This window comes from Mus caroli, unplaced genomic scaffold, assembly GCF_978045245.1.
Source record: "Mus caroli unplaced genomic scaffold, Mus_caroli_1 scaffold_8, whole genome shotgun sequence".
Classification (NCBI taxonomy): domain Eukaryota; kingdom Metazoa; phylum Chordata; class Mammalia; order Rodentia; family Muridae; genus Mus; species Mus caroli.
The window spans coordinates 122744677-122761934 of NW_028227263.1; the positions used below are offsets into that span (position 1 = coordinate 122744677).

General features: G+C 39.6%; 1 pseudogene; it reads right to left on the minus strand.

Moving 5' to 3' along the window:
- Window positions 1–2577: 2577 nt before the first annotated feature.
- On the minus strand, window positions 2578–5009 carry LOC147003423 (vomeronasal type-1 receptor 4-like; annotated as a pseudogene).
- Between the last annotated feature and the right edge of the window lie 12249 nt (window positions 5010–17258).

Here is a 17258-nt window from a genome sequence, read left to right on the forward strand (position 1 = left end):
GTGGGTGGATGGGGGAGTGGCTAGGAGATGAAGGTTTCAGAGGGGAGACCAGAAAATGGGATAACACTTGAAATGTAAATATATAAAGTATCCAATAAAAAAGAAGAAAAAAATTAAATAAAAAATCATAGGCCATAGAAACGAGCAATAGGAGAGGGTCAAGTACACAAGAAGACATACAGAGTCAACTGACCTCAGCCCAATGTAGATCACCGACACTGAAGCACGAACCAACGAGCATGTGAGGGCTAGACCTAGGACCCCTATGCAGATGTAGTATATGCATCAGCTAGTTTTTCATGTGGGTCACCTAACAATTAAAGAAAGGACTGACTCTGACTCTACTGCCCAACTTTGGATCCCTTTACCATAGCTGGGCTGCCCTGTCTGGCTCAATAGGAGAGGATGCACAAGACTGCTGAGACTTCATATACTAGGGCAGGTAACCATGCTCCACCCTACTCTCTGTAGAAAGGGGATGTGGGAATGGGGAATGGGGTATGAGGGTAGAACTTGGAGGAGAGGAGGGAAGGTGTGTGTTTAAGCTGTAAAGTGAATAAATAAAGTAATGAGGAAAAAAGAAAATGTTGTACATTTACACAACAGAATATTATTACTAAGATGTAAAAAATTGTAATAATGAAATTTGTAGATTAAGCTAATGGATCTAGGAAATAATCATACTATGTTGCATGCCCCAAATTCATAAAGACAAATAAGATATTATATTTGTCTATATGTGGATGTTAGTTGTTGGGTCATTGATAAAAAATGCTACAATTCATAGAACCATAGAAGTTAAGTATAGAGTAATTGACTAGTAGGATAAGATGTGTCTATCCAGGAAGGGGAAATAGGATAGATAATAATGGATGGATGACAGAGGGGAAGAGCATGGGGCATCAAATGAAGAGGGGCAGTGAAGAAGAAGCTGATGGAGGGAATATGGGTATAGACAGCTAAAAGTGAGTGTTTTTAGTGTTTGGAAATGCAGCATGAGTTTCTAAGAAATATACATGTGTGAAGTCAATTTAACTGAAAACAAAAATATCAGGGATTATGTAGCAAGAAGTGCACACCTATTTCCATCAAATGAAGCTTTTCAGACCCATAATGGGCTATGGCTATTAGGGTTGTGATCAAATGGATCCCAAGTGAATTCTCCAAGCCATCCAGGCTTTTATGAAGGCTACTTGCTGAACTCTACAAACTGACAGTAAAACCCTATTGTTGTAGCCAACACTTAAATAATTCCTTGGACATAAAAAAGTTGAGCTGATGCATACTTAGATTACTGATCCCTACGAATAGTGTTCTTGATACTGTAAAGTACTCTGCATGCTAACAAAGAAAGGAATAGTAAACATCAATCCAGCTATAAACTTTGTTATTTGTAATGTGACCTGCCTAAAAGATATGGAGCACAATAATTATACAAAGCTTGTGGATGTAACCAAACAATATCTGGCTTGATTGAAGGACCATCCTATGAGATGGAACCCATTCCTGAAACTGGGTGGTGAAGAAGAACCTGAGATAAAGTAGTTCAGGGCCATAGGGCAACATGAAATACTAGTGTATTGCTAAAGAAATACACCAACAAATTGACTTCTAATCATATTCTGCTACACTCATAGATCAGCACCTTGTTTGGCCATCATCAGAAGATTCCTTTTGCAGCAGATAGGGACTAACAATGACATATATAACCATAAAATATGTAGAGTGAGATACTTTTGAACACTCAGTCCTAGATGGGATGTCTTCATCAAATCCCTTTCTTCAGGAGTTATAGAAGTCTTTTGGATTGGAGGCCTAGGAAGTATAAGAGCCAAAGGGGAAGGAGGGCACAAAAGAAGTAAGATCCTTTAAGCACATCATGCACATATACACTCCAAGAAAATGAGAGTTTATGCACTAGACCTTCATGGCTTTGTACATGACGAGATCCTAGAGCTTAAAGACATGGACACATGCACTCAACTTTGACCCAGAAACTAGATGATAACCACATGTTATTTAAAAAAAAAAGAACTTTTTTTTTTTTGCAAGGGGGATCTCCCAGGGGGAAACAAGTCATTCTTATGGGTAGGCTCCATGCAAATCAGTAGATGGCCAGTACAAAAACGAACTTACTGGCATCCCTTAGGTTCATTTTCTCATAATGGTTACTCAGAGAATTCCTTTTACTTTTAATCTCATGTGTCTACTGTGTACATTTTATGGTTTTCAGTTTTGCACTTTTATGGGATTACTGTGTGTGAAAACGTGTGTGTCTGTGTCTATACAATGTTTCTTGAGCTTTTTATTTTCACTTTCTGATGCTCTGAAACAGCAAGAATAACACATTGACTTCCCAAGACAAGGGAAAACTTATATGATCTACCTCCCTTTCCCTACTTCCATTTTTCCTTCCTTCCTTCAAGGTCTCTGGGTGACAATCTGACATAGTTATAACTTTATATTCTGAGTTGATCATATTGGTTACATGGTAATTTTCCTACCTCAACCACATTAGTGCTAGGATTACAATAGTGAGTCATGACCATCATACAGATGTTCTACCCAGGTTTATTATCAGTGACTGTTAATAAAAGCATTTTCTGTGTTTATCCCTTTAGCTGATATTTTTTAGGATCCCTAAAGATCAACATTAAGGGAGAAATGGTGGGAAAACTTGCAGCCAAAATTCCACTGACATGCCTCAACCATACACGAAAATGCACAAAAGAAATGTGAAAGAAAATACAAATACAATCGAGAAGATAAAAGCATACAAATGTGACCACCAGCATGAGAATTGTGTATGCTGCTCTGGCCTCTGGTTGAAGTCCCAGGCTCCTATTGGACCTGTGAATGTGTTTCAGGCTTTGGTGATGCCTATACAAGAGAAGCATCATGGAAACACTGGTCCATACCATGATGCTGATGAATATGGCATCATGGACAAACCGTAAGAAGACCATGACTAACTCAAAACCAGAGTTAGAACATACCCACTTGCTGTTCGGGTCAGTGTCATTGTCTGTGTTCCATGGACCACTGATTTTTATAGGGATATAGACATTATTTAAGACACAGATAATCCAACAACTATTACAAGAGTAGTGCACAAATGTGGAGGCATTTACTTTGAGTATCACTCTACTCCATTTACCAGGAACAAGAATGATAAACTGGTAAGTGCTCAGGACACAAGTAGTACACATGTTTGCACTTCGAGCCACCAGGCGAATGAAGTACTCAAGCTTGCAGCTGAGGTCATTCAGAGGCTTCCTTGGAACAAAAACTGTCATATTGCTTGGAAACCCAGTGAGGAGGATAATCAAGAGATTGCCCACAGCAATGTGGGCAAGAATGACATGTTTTGGTCTCAGTTGAGGGCCAGCAAAATTAGGAGATAAATTATGGACAAGCAGAAGAATGTTGGCCACAGCTGCAATACCAACCTGGCAAAGCAAGATGATTTGAAGGGCCACTTCCTCAGTGGTTTTCAGGGCTTTACTAAGAGCAGACATAGAAAGACTTGGGTGAAAAATTGAGTGAAAATCAGGTGAGACAGTATTGTCTTCAAAGCTCTTGTTAATTGTCTGTGATTTGCAAATTGTTTGTAGTATTTTCCTGGGTAAGAAGACACCACTGTATTAAACTACAGGAACATTTCCTGGAGAATTCTACACAGGTGTTAACTCCAAATATCATTTTTTACATATTGTACTTTCTGCTGCATCATGATAAAAGTGTATGAATGAAACAACTCTATCTCTGTTAGTCAACATACATACATTTTAACACGAATTCTGGTGTACATGTGAACACATGAACACATAAAGAATTATAGACAGGAGGGCATCACTCCTTCATTTAAATTCAAGAACTTTTCTCGTGTTATAGTAATGTTTTAAGAAATGCAGATTTACCACTGGAGACATGGCCCTGAATCTAATGTACTTTACTGGCTTTTGTGGTATTGCATACTTGTATTTCCACTCATTCATGAAAGGAAAGCACTCATGCAGATAAAACAAAATAAGTAATATTTAAAAAATAACACAAATGTATAAAAGGCAATGTATACTTTATAATACAATGTGACTGAAATAAGTTACAAAAATTAGCCATCCACTTTTGATATATTTTTACCCTATTCATTGAAGTTATAGAATACAAAATACTACTTAAATAAATTACTACTATCTCTGCCCACAGATAAACCTTGATTTACATACATAGCACCTATGAGGAGTAAAGCCACAGTGACCAAAGCATTTCATTGATTTATAATATTCTATAGTTTATCTCTTTTACTAAGAAGTCAGATGCTGGATACATAACTGATTCATCTAAGCTTCCCCCAACTATGCTCAAACCAATAACATCATCACAGTTGAAAACATTTCAGGGGCTGGAGAGATGGCTCAGTGGTTAAGAGCACTGACTGCCCTTCTGAAGGTCCTGAGTTTAAATCCCAGCAACCACATGGTGGCTCACAACCATCTGTAATGGGATCTGATGCCCTCACTCCCAGTGTACTTACATATAATAAATAAATACCAAAAAAAAACATTTCAGGACAAGGTTACTTGAAACTTTTTTTTAATATTCATCTTTGATCTGGAGCGTTTTTTGTTTTATTTTCCCCTAACAGGGACAATAAGTCTCCACCAATCAACTAACAAATCTATCCTGAATATGGATGTCATATTCAGTGGTATTTTCAATTGAGTGATAACCCATGAAACATACACTTTTGGGCAATAAAGAAATCAATGAAATAACTCCATAAATTAGAGAGACAAAACAACAAACACTATCAATATTAATGTTAGCTTCAAAAGATGCTCTTTAGTTGCATGAAAACAAGAGAATTTTAAGCAGAAATCTACAAATGTAGGAATCTCACCTGCCAAACTACATCAAGGTTAAGGTGGCTCACAGGGATGAAAGCCTTCTTCTGAGCATTTACTGAAGAAAAACAGCTATGACTATGTCTTCCTTTGAAGACTTTCTCTGGTCATTTACTTCCCAAGCAGATCTAAGGAAATGCTTATATTTCCCATATTTTCCACAGAGTGGTGTACAGATTACTGAATGAGACCAGGATATTTATCCTCATGAGAGCACAGTGTATCAGGAGTAACATCCCTCAAAGACTCCATTACTGTGTCATCTGTGGATATTACATTATAAGACATTACAATGTCTTACAGGATAATTTGGGATACATCTGATAGACAAAAAATGTCATATATCCCCTGAGGAAATCTCCATTTTTACCTTCTGATAGTTAATGATGATGTCTATAAATTTGTTAGATGTTAATGAGTAGCTGTGTATAAGTTACAAAAGTTTTCAATATTTCCTTTGGGAGAACCCAAGTTATGAATTTGTGTCATCAGATGTGGAGATGTGCACTCCAGAGCAGATCAAAAGATTTGTTAGATGTATTTCTAGGGTGTCCATTTCACACTATGCTTTTGCTCCTGCAAAATTGTGCTGATACCAATCCTTCCAGAAAGGTGATAATCATGTGATCTGGAGCCTTTTACCTTTCCATATGCAGACAGGGACATTTTAGTCTGACAAATATATTAACTGCAGCCAGTATTTCCTCCATGAGTTCTTGGGTTATCCCAATGTCCATTTGTTTTGAAAGAGATCATGGCTCATTTTCTGAGACAATGGAGTCTTATTAGAAACATAATAAATTTGCTATTTTGTATAGTATCTTATAAATAAAATATCAACTTTGGACATACAGGCAAGGATAAGGATTGAGCAATCATTAAGAAATATAGAGAACCATCATCATAGCTGTTTTACTTAGAATAGCCACAAAAGTGAAAGGTTAAATGTCTATCAGTGTGATGAATGGAAAATGATAATGTAGTACATTTGTACCATGGGATATTATTCATCTCTTAAGCCAAATGAAATTGTGAAATTTGTAGGAAAATGGGTGGTTGAGAAGAAATAATTATGCATATGATAACCCACAATTTAAGATAACCATTGTTCATTTTCTCACATTTGTATACATTAGCTGTGAATCATGATTTATATGTGTTTCATTTGAAATACCTATAAAAGTCAGGGGTTAAGTAAGGGACATAGGGATAAAGACTTTTTAAGAAAATGTAGATAGAACACAGTAGTTTTAAGGATAAATAGATAGGTGCTTCTCTGCCATTCGGTATTCCTCAGGTGAGAATTCTTTGTTCAGTTCTGAGCCCCATTTTTTAATGGGGTTATTTGATTTTATGGAGTCCACCTTCTTGAGTTCTTTATATATATTGGATATTAGTCCCTTATCTGATTTAGGATAGGTAAAGATCCTTTCCCAATCTGTTGGTGGTCTTTTTGTCTTATTGATGGTGTCTTTTGCCTTGCAGAAGCTTTGCAGTTTCATGAGGTCCCACTTGTCAATTCTCAATCTTACAGCACAAGCCATTGCTGTTCTATTCAAGAATTTTCCCCCTGTGCCCATATCTTCAAGGCTTTCCCCCACTTTCTCCTCTATAAGTTTCAGTGTCTCTGGTTTTATGTGAAGTTCCTTGATCCACTTAGATTTGACCTTAGTACAAGGAGATAGGAATGGATCAATTCGCATTCTTCTACATGTTAACAACCAGTTGTGCCAGCACCATTTGTTGAAAACGCTGTCTTTTGTCCACTGGATGGTTTTAGCTCCCTTGTCGAAGACCAAGTGACCATATGTGTGTGGCTTCATTTCTGGGTCTTCAATTCTATTCCATTGGTCTACTTGTCTGTCACTATACCAGTACCATGCAGTTTTTATCACAATTGCTCTGTAGTAAAGCTTTAAGTCCGGCATGGTGATTCCACCAGAGGTTCTTTTATCCTTGAGAAGAGTTTTTGCTATCCTAGGTTTTTTGTTATTCCAGATGAATTTGCAGATTGCACTTTCTAATTCGTTGAAGAATTGAGTTGGAATTTTGATGGGGATTGCATTGAATCTGTAGATTGCTTTTGGCAAGATAGCCATTTTTACAATGTTGATCCTGCCAATCCATGAGCATGGGAGATCTTTCCATCTTCTGAGATCTTCTATAATTCTTTCTTCAGAGACTTGAAGTTTTTACTATACAGATCTTTCACTTCCTTAGTTAGAGTCACGCCAAGATATTTTATGTTATTTGTGACTATTGAGAAGGGTGTTGTTTCCCTAATTTCTTTCTCAGCCTGTTTATTCTTTGTGTAGAGAAAGGCCATTGATTTGTTTGAGTTAATTTTATATCCAGCTACTTCACCGAAGCTGTTTATCAGATTTAGGAGTTCTCTGGTGGAAATTTTAGGGTCGCTTATATATACTATCATATCATCTGCAAAAAGTGTTATTTTGACTTCATCTTTTCCAATTTGTATCCCTTTGATCTCCTTTTGTTGTCGAATTGCTCTGGCTAGGACTTCAAATACAATGTTGAATAGGTATGGAGAAAGTGGACAGCCTTGTCTAGTCCCTGATTTTAAAGGGATTGCTTCAAGCTTCTCACCATTTACTTTGATGTTGGCTACTGGTTTGCTGTAGATTGTTTTTATTATGTTTAGGTATGGGCCTTGAATTCCTGATGGAACAGAGAATTAGGGTTAGGAAATGAATAAAGGTCAAAAAGAGAATATTAGAGAGATAATACTGAAGGCCTGTTAAAAGGCTGAATAGAAATCTACATTTTGGAAACTTCATATATGTATATAATGTGTGTGTGTGTATGTGTGTGTGTGTGTGTGTGTGTGTGTGTGTGTGTGTCCTTGAATAGGCAGGGAAGACAGAGGATGGGCCCTTTTTCCTATCTCATAACGCATCACCAAATTCCTCCTGATACATGTACAATGTTTAACCAGACACTATGATAACATCATAGAAAATCTGTACCAGTGTTCACCCCCATTTCTTTGAAATATAGGTCTTCCTTGCCCAGGTCAGAGGACATTCAAATTCGTGCTCTATGTGGAACGAGTTTGTGAATTCAAGACTGTGTTATTTTTGAGAATAAGTTTTACCTCCGCTAAAAGCAACTGGGTATCAGCAGAATTCCATCTTTATTTTTAATAGCTAAAAGTAGAACTACCATATTGTGTAAAATCTAAGGACTTCAGTTAGGTCTTTTGATTTAAATGGTTGAAGTAGGAACTGACTCCATCAAGTTGTCCTCTGACATCCACACACATCTATGTGTACACACACACACACACACACACACACACACACACACACACACACACACACAAATATTAACATCTGAAAAGCATGAGGTAGAGAGAGAGTCTGAAATATATGTTTATGTGAAGAAAGTTGTTGAGATCAATGATGGGAAAATTATACTCACAATCATCAGAGAATCTAAGATGGTAGATGTTGATCAAGTATACACTGTCTTCTGGAATTCTAGAGAATTACAAAGGATTGGGTAACAGCTCTCAGAATAGGAACGTGAGACTTGGATATCTATAATTTCTATTGTAGTTTTAAAGCACAATATATTGTTCACAGCATGTCCAAGAGGACTCGATTAGATGCTGCCCACCCCAACCAACTACCATTAGAATACATGCAGCAGAAGACAATGAGAATCATAGGACAAGACAAGGAGACTCAGAAATCTACAGGGTACTATTTTTTTCTATATAAAGAGATTTCTTCTTCTTCTTCTTCTTCTTCTTCTTCTTCTTCTTCTTCTTCTTCTTCTTCCCCCCCCCCTCAGATATTTTATTTAATTACATTTCAAATGTTTTCCCCTTTCCTGGTTTCCATTCTGCAAACCACTGATCCCATACCCCCTACAACTGCTTCTATGAGGGTGCTTCCACAACTACCCTCATCATTCCCACATTACTGTCCTGAGCCTTCACAGGACCAAGGGCCTCTCCTTCCAATGATGCCATATAAGGCAATTTGTTTTTTATTTTACCCCAGCAAGGTGTGTGGGGGGGGTGGGGAGAGGCAAGCACTGTAGGAGTTAAAGGGTATGGAGAGCACCACAAATAATATGGTCCACTGAGTCATCTAAGCAGGCCTCCCATGGGCTCATTGATGCTGAAGCAGCAAACATTTAGCCTGTAAATGTCTCTACCAGATACTCTCAATATCTCTTATGAGTGTCAGCTTGATGTTCTTGTGATACTCTAAACGGAGGGAGCTGCTGTGTCTCTGATACTTTTGCCTCTGCTTGAGACTCCCTATTATTGGGTTGTCTTGTTCAGTGCAATATGAGGACATTTGCCTTATCTTATTGTATCTCATTTTGTCTGGTTTGTCTGTCATCACCTGCTATTTTCTGAAAAGAAATGGAAGGGAAGAAAATCTGGAGAAGAAAGATTGTGGGGGGAACTGGGAGGATGGAGAAAACACAAATTGTGATTGGAATGTATTGTATGAAAGAAGAATTTATTTTCAATTTAAAAACCCATGTCTGCCTGTCACTCTTTGCCTCTCTGAATCTCTCTCTCTCTCTCTCCCTCCTCTCTCTCTCCATATGAATATGTAGATATATTTATAGATGTTATAGATATAGAGGATATAGATAAATGAGATAGAAAGTACCTTTTCTTTCTTATTTATTTATTTATTTATTTATTTATTTATTTATTTATTTATTTATTATTTAACATCCCAATCAGTCCCACACCCTCCTTTTCTCCCAGTCTCATCTTTTTACCTCCAGAATATGAGCTGGCCAAGGGGATCTTTATTGTATAATTTTCCAATTTATTCAATTAGCTATTGAATAAATTTTCTTCACAGTCTTGGTAATGATTTGTTATTTGTAAATAGTACTGAAATCAGTGAGGTACTAGAGTTGCAGAAGGATTGTAACTGAAAGGAAGAAATGACATTATTAAAAAGTTCATGGGCAAAAGCCCTCACTATATTAGAGTCCACACTATATGAGGAACCCCAGGTAAGATAACACCCACCACCCACTAACAGTCCTTAGAGACCAACCAGGAGTCATCAACAGTACTACCTCTCCTGGGCTCTCTAGATAAGCCCACAACTCCAGTAAAAGGTCCCTGCTTTACCAGAGGCTAAGCTACTATTAGGAACCCCAGGTAACTGGACCTCCAGAGGTCTCACTATTATCCAGAACATCAGAGACTGAGCCAATCCTCAGAATCCCAGAACTCTAGAACCCCAGAAGAAATATGAGGACCCCAAATACCAGATGCTGCCAAAACCCCAGCAGAGACACACTAATGGACCTGATAACCCCTTTGTAATCAGAAACACAGGCTACTCATGCCAGAAGACCATAGGGAAAGAAAAACAGAAAGCATGAGAAAAATATTTTTAAAAATCCAAGAAGGATAAGCTCAGATATTGAAGCCTAAAACTAATAACCATAACCCTAGATAACTAAAGGCCAGCATAAGAACACAAGTAACAACACTAAGAGCAATATAGCACCACTGAAGCTCCAGATATCCTACTACAGCATGCCCTGGATACTTTACCACAGCTGACATACAAGAAAATGACATTTAATACAATCTTATGTAGACAATAGGGGCTGTTAAAAAGGAAATGAATAAATTCTCAAAGAAATCCAAGCAAATAGGAGAAGGAAATAAAAATGTTTAAGGCATGAAAATGGAAAGTGAAGCAAAAAAGAAAACAGAAACTTGTGGATCCTGAACATAGAAAATCTAGGCAAGTGGACAGGAACTGAAGACACAAGCGCCAGCAACAGAATGCAAGAGATAAAGACAAAAATCTCAGGTGTAGAATATATGAAAGAATAAATTGATACAGCAGTCAATGAAAATGTTAAATCTAAAAAGTTCCTGACACAAACCATCCGGGAAACCTGGCACACTATTAAAGACCAAACATAAGAATTGTAGGAATAGAAGAAGTAAAAGATTCCCAGCTCAAAGGCCCATAGATGTTCAGAATTGAGAGTTCTTCTTGATAGATTTTTTTCCTTTGATGTGTATGAAGTGCCCTTCCTTAGCTTTTTTCATAACTTTAGGTTGAAAGTCGATTTTGTTCGAAATTAGAATGGCTACTCTACCTTGTTTATTGGGATCATTTGCTTGGAATTTTTTATCCAGCCTTCTTATCTGAGGTAGTGTCTTCTTTGTCACTGAGTTGGGTTTTCTGTATGCAGCAAAATGTTGGGTTCTGTTTTCATACCCAGTTCATTAGTCTATGAATTTTTATTGGGGAATTGATTCCATTTATATTAAGAAATATTAAGGAAAAGTGATTGTTGCTTTCTGTTGTTTTTATTGTTAGAGGTAGCTATCTTCTTTTTGGTTTGTTAAAAGTAGATTATTTACCTGATTTTTCTAGGGTGTAGTTTTCCTCCTTGTGTTGCAGTTTTCCATTTATTATCATTTGAAGGACTGGATTTGTGGAACGATATTGTGTAAATTTGGTTTTATAATAGAATATCTTGGGTTTGCCGTCCATGGTAATTGAAAGTTTGATGGATATATTAGCTTGGGCTGACATTTGTGCTCTTTTAGGGTCTGTATGACATGTGTCCAGGATTTTCTACCTTTCACAGTCTCTGGTGAGAAGTCTGGTGTAATTCTGATAGCTCTGCCTTTATATGTTACTAGACATTTTCCCCCTGCCTGCTTTGAATATTCTTTCTTTGTTTTGTGCATTTGGTGATGTGATTATTATGTGATGGGAGGCATTTCTATTCAGGTTCAATCTATTTGGAGTTCTGTATTTGACCTGCGCAACCATCTCGCCAGCAAAACGCACGCAGGTCACTCGGATCCTTCTGCAGTAAAGCTTTAATACATCTCGAGAGATAGATGATCAGCTTCAGGAGAGGAGACCCAGAGAGCAGAAAACCCTTCCCTTTTATAGGCTGTGAAGTACGTTTGGAGATGTGCACCACCCGGATTGGCTGCCCACTATCTGTCAGTTAACGCCAAGAGAGAGGCAGGGCTCAGGTAATGGAAAGATACCCTGACGCCTGCGCACACTTTACTACGAGCAATGGATGTCAGCGCCATCTTGTAACGGTGACTGTGAGGGCGGCTCTTCACATCTCCCCCTTTTCTTTTATTTTAGAAGCAACAGGCCACCCAGTACTGAGAGTGGAGACAGAGGTCAAATCCCAGTGTGCAAGCATAGGGGCTTTATACAAAACCTCCTCCCAGGCTCATCACCTGGAGGGGTCTTGGTCCGCTCCCATGTCGTTTTTTCCTGGGGGAAGGACACTTGGACACTCAACCTTCATACAAGATGACATGTCTCCCTAGAATAGGCTCACCTCATGCTGCAGAGCCTTTCTACTGCAGTGCTTAGCTGTACAACTCTCCCGGGCTGCTGAAGCACACTCACTCTACCCTGTGCAATGAGACTAGCCTCGTGGGGTGCAAGAGCTGAGCAGTCAGCGACCTATTGCTTAAGCATCGATAATCGTATATTGGGGGAGGCACCATGCTCCAAAGCAACAAGCGTTTGGGTTACTACCATCCTGCCCCTCCTTGTTTGGGCTTTAAGTTTGCAGATCATCCATAGTAGGAGCAGTACTCCACCGCACACAGCCACTCCAAACAAACCCACCCCCACCCATTCCTTGAAGTTGGAGAATGCTGCAGAAATCCAGGTAGAAAATCCTTCTGTCAATGACAGGTCAAGACGTGTCGAATTGACTTGTAAGACAGCGATCCTCAGCTCCCAGAGTGTTCAAATTCTATGGTCCAATTCTGTAACAAATAACGAGACAAAGCCTTTGACAGGTTAGTTGCTCTTGTAAAATTCTCAAATTGTACTGAGATGATACAGAGGCCAGGCAGCTTATGTTTGCAACCCAGCTGAGCCATTTGCCACAGGACATCCACCTGCTCTTGGACCAGATCGATCCGTTGGTTTACCAACATGAGGCCTCCCTATAGCTGAGAGTTGGCCGTGGCCTGCCTGTCCAGGGCCGATGTCACTCTTGCCGAAAGGTCATTGATGGTTTGGGTTGTCTGAACCGTAGCAGACAAGGCAAGGGCCAAAGCAGTGATAGAGGCAGCTATTGCTGCTGTTGCTACCAAGCCAACTATAATAGAAGAGATTCTAAAAATCTCTCTTTTCTTTAAACAAGCTTAAACTGCTAGGGGCTTCCACAGGAACTGGAACAAATTTAGGCATGCGAGTAACCAAAGCAAAGGGATACTTAGTAGCATCCTAACACAGGGCATAGAAACACTCATTAAGCAAGTAATCTAATTCTAATTGATTACTATTTAAACTTTTATTACTTACCACCCATAGAAAGGGGGCCAAACACTCTATAAGGATATACACTGGCTTTGGTCTTTCAAGTCAGAGATCATCACAAAGCACAGGCTTCCTTTGAGGGAAAAGTTCTATTTTCCATCAGAGCCTGAATTTGCCCATCTAATGGTAAAAAGGCAAGTTCCAGCTCCCTATCAGTAGTAAAGAAACATGGAAACACTTGTGCACTGTGCGTGAAACACTTGTGTACTGTGCATGAAAGGCATGGGCAGGGGAAAGGTGGACATAATACCCCAACGCAATTTCCCCGATATACTAGGAACCAGGATCTCCAGTAGAAGGGTCAGTATCCATCGTTGTTTCAGTGTTCCCTCTTTTGTCCACATCTTTTGAAGGGGAGATCCTTCGGGTGAGGCGTTCTGGAACCCAAAGAGGATTTTCTTCTTCCTGTGGAAAAACACAAATAACTCCCCTGGATCTTATTAAAATAGGATCCAGACCTCTCCATTTTCCAGTTAAGACATCTTTCCATTTGATCATTTCTCTAGGTCTGTTTGGTTCTGAAGAGTGACGATCAGCTGCAGTGCGGCCTTGTTCATCAAGATTCAAAAAATTAAGAATAAAGAGTGCCATGGAGACGGCCACTCTTGGTGTTAAGGGCAGAGCCTCTTTGACTCCCCCTTTCTGTTTCCATATATTGTCCCATATTAGGGAGTGTAGCCTTTGCTATCATTTGCCAATGGGGTCATGGCCATATTGGCGAATCTCTTGACCTGAACTAGAGTAAAATTGGCACTGACCCCATAATTACGGACAGATTCAGCAAGTTGTTTAAGTTGTTTATAGTCCACTCGGGCGTGCATACGCCCCGCCTCCCCAGTATCAAAGACTGGAAATGCTACCTGTATCTTTTTTAACTCTTCCTGAGGAAAAAAAGAGTTAGCGCTATACCGCAATTCATAAGGCAGTGGCGCTGTGGGCACAGTAGCTGGTATGCTACCCTTTTTATTACTTCCTGATCGTGACCATCGGTCAGGGTTATATCTTTGTTCTTTATATTTTGCTGCCTCCTCCTCTAATTCAGCCTCCTCACTGGGGTCTAGATCTTCGGACCCTGAACTATCAATCTCTAAGGCCTCCAAGTCATGGATAGGACAAAAATTAGTATAAGGCTTTTTCTTAGTAGAGGGTTCAGTTTCACTGCCCTTCTTTCTCTCTCCCCTTCCTTCTGAATCCTGGGGAGGTCCCTTTTTCTTAGACATGTCTTTCTTTTTTCGAGCTCCTATTCTCTAGCTCCGTTCGGTTTCTGACATATTGTCCTGAACCTCTTCTAGTGTTCCCTGTCCCTCCACAATGGCAGTCAGCAGGTTTCATCCTCTAGACAGTTTTTTATCAGCTTCCAGATTGCCTTGGTGCCCAGGCGTAAGTCTCCCTCTTCATGCTTACGGTCAAGGTCCCTTCCTAGCTTATTCCATGAGGCTACAGTTAGAGACCCCGAACAGGCATACCAGGGAGCAACGTGATCCACTTCCTTAACAAAATTCTGCAGCGTACAGGAGGCGACCTGCAGATCGCGTTGCTTTAGCACTGCCTGTTAAATGGTGATCACTGACTGTGAGGAGCCCATGATAGAGTGAGTGCCTGCGGCTGATCTACGCCCGACTTATGGTACTCCTTAAGCAAAGCTGAAAGTAAACACAGTGCTCCGCTCCCTTATCTACGGGAGGCTTACAAGATACCTTGGTGCTGCCGCTTATCTATGTCGGACTGACCACACCTCAAATTTCAACACCAGCCTCGATGGACAAAATAAGAATTTCAGCACCAGCCTCAATGGACAGAAATAAAATTTCAGCACCAGCCTCGATGGACAGAATAAAATTTCAGCACCAGCCTCGATGGACAGAATAAAATTTCAGCACTAGCCTCGATGGACAGAAATAAAATTTCAGCACCAGCCTTGATGGACAGAATAAAATTTCAGCACCAGCCTCGATGGACAGCCTTCTGCACCTGAGATTCTCCCTTCTATCACTTGTTTTGTGGTGGTGATGCTTGCATCTATGACTCATCTTTTCCCTAGGTTTTCTATCTTCAGAATTGTCTCCCTTTGTGATTTCTTTATTGTTTCTACTTCCATTTTTAGATCCTGGATGGGTTTGTTCAATTCCTTCACTTGTTTGGTTGTGTTTTCCTGTAATTCTTTAAAGGATTTATGTGTTTCCTCTTTAAGAAATTGTATCTGTTTACCTGTGTTCTCCTGTATTTCTTTAAGGGAGTTATTTTTGTCCTTCTTAAAAATCCTCTATTGGCATCACAAGATATTATTTTAAATCCAAATCTTGCTTTTCCAGTGTGTTGGATTATCCAGGAGTTGCTGTGATGGGAAAACTGGGTTCTGAAGATGCCATGTAGCCTTTGTTTTTGTTGGTAAGGTTCTTGATCTTGCCTTTCACCATTTGGTTGTCTGTAGTGTTAGTTGGTCTTACTGTCTCTGGCTAGAGCTTGTCCCTCATGTGGATATGGAAGCCTGTGTCAGCCCTCCCGGGAGATCAACTCTTTTCTGACAGGACCTGTGTACAGAGGACTGTGCAACAGCCTCAGCTACTGGGTACAGATGGTGACCAGAAAAATCCTGTCCCATCTATTCTACTACTCCTATGCTCTGTGAACTCCTGGCCAGTACGACTTTGGACAGTTATGCAGGAGAGAGTGGGGATCTCACCTCTGAGTCCATGAGTAAGAGCACTCCTGGGATACCATCTCTCTCCTGGAGGGACAAGTTTAGAGAGGGCTATGGAACAGCCATAGCTCATGGGTTCATATGGTGACTGGAAGACAGAAAATGTTTTTGAATTTAATCACTATGATGAGTAGTGTAAAATTGTATCAACACAGGTTGGGTAGTTTTGAGGGAATATATTTCATTTAAGTTCTTTCATAAAGAATTAGTACTAAACTGGTTTCCATATGTGCCTGGAGCTGATCATGTGCAACAGTGCTAGAAGCTGATCCTGTGCCACAGCACTCTATACCCAAATTCCACTGGGAGAGAGTGGGTCTACCAGGTGTGCTGACAAGTCTGTGAGCACAGGTAAAACCACCATTTCTGCTCAAGTTCCTGGTCCAAGTGTGACCTGCCCAGAGCCATCAATATCAGGAAACAAGGAACAGCCAGGGACAGGATACTTCCAGTTCTGGTCTGTACCCTGGAGCTGACCCTGTGCCACAGCTCTCCATAACCAAATTCCTTCTGAAGAGAAGTCATCTCCAAGGAGTACAGACACTGTTTGCAGGAGGGACAAACAACAGTCAGATACAGCAAGACCAGCTAATACCACAGATAACTAGATGGCAAGAGACAAGGACAAGAACATAAACAAAAGAAACCATGGCTACTTGGCACCACCAGGAACCATTTCTCCCATCATAGCAACTTCTGGATACCCAAACACAAGAAAAGCAAGACTCTGATTTAAAATCACATCTTAAGATGCTGATAGAGGGCTTTAAGAGGGACATAAATAACTCCCTTAAAGAAATACAGGAGAACACAGGTAAACAGCTATAATCCCTTAAAGATAAAACACAAAAATTCCTTAAAGCATTACATGAAAACACAGCCAAACAAGTAGAGGAATTGAACAAAACCAACCAGAATCTAAAAATGGAAGTAGAAAAAATAAAGAAACCACATAATGAAACAATCCTGGAGATAGAAAACCTAGGAAAGAGATCAGGAGTCATAGATGCAAACATTATCAACAAAATACAAGACATGGAAGAGAGAATCTCAGGTGTAGAAGATACCACAGAAAACATTGACACAACAGTCAAAGAAAATGCAAAATGTAAAAATCTACTAACACAAAACATCCAGGAAATCCAGGACACAATGAGAAGACCAAACCTAAGGGTAAAAGGTATAGAAGAGAGTGAAGATTCTCAATTTAGAGGGCCAGTAAATATCTTCAAGAACATTATAGAAGAAAACTCCCATAACCTAAAGAAAGAGATGCCCATAATCATACAAGAGGCCTGTAGAACT